General features: G+C 42.9%; 1 protein-coding gene across 4 annotated transcripts in view; it reads right to left on the reverse strand.

Annotated features, from left to right (window-relative positions):
- BRCC3 (BRCA1/BRCA2-containing complex subunit 3) overlaps window positions 1-301 on the reverse strand; it is an 81,176-nt gene that overhangs the window by 60,146 nt on the left and 20,729 nt on the right. The gene's annotated exons all lie outside the window — the stretch shown is intronic.

Raw genomic sequence — 301 nt, forward strand, 5'->3', positions numbered from 1 at the left:
AAAAAAAAAAAAAAAAAAAAAAACTTATAACTCTAGGCTGCCAAGCCCAAAAGTAGCCCTGCTGTGAAATGTAGCACACAAGGAAAAATTGAAAACTTCAATTACCCTGAAAAACTTGATATTTTCCCCCATGGAGACTCAAAGAGAAAGAAAGTCTGAAATGAGAAAAAATATTTCTTTCTTTTTTTTTTTTTGAGTTGGAGTCTCACTGTCGCCCAGACTGGAGTGCAGTGGCCGCTCCCGGCCACCGCAGCCTCGACCTGCTGAGCTCCAGCGATCCTTCCGCCTCGGCTTCCGAGTA

The sequence above is a fragment of the Carlito syrichta genome, unplaced genomic scaffold (genome assembly GCF_000164805.1).
Source record: "Carlito syrichta isolate Samal-C Ts95f unplaced genomic scaffold, Tarsius_syrichta-2.0.1 Scaffold314997, whole genome shotgun sequence".
Taxonomy (NCBI): domain Eukaryota; kingdom Metazoa; phylum Chordata; class Mammalia; order Primates; family Tarsiidae; genus Carlito; species Carlito syrichta.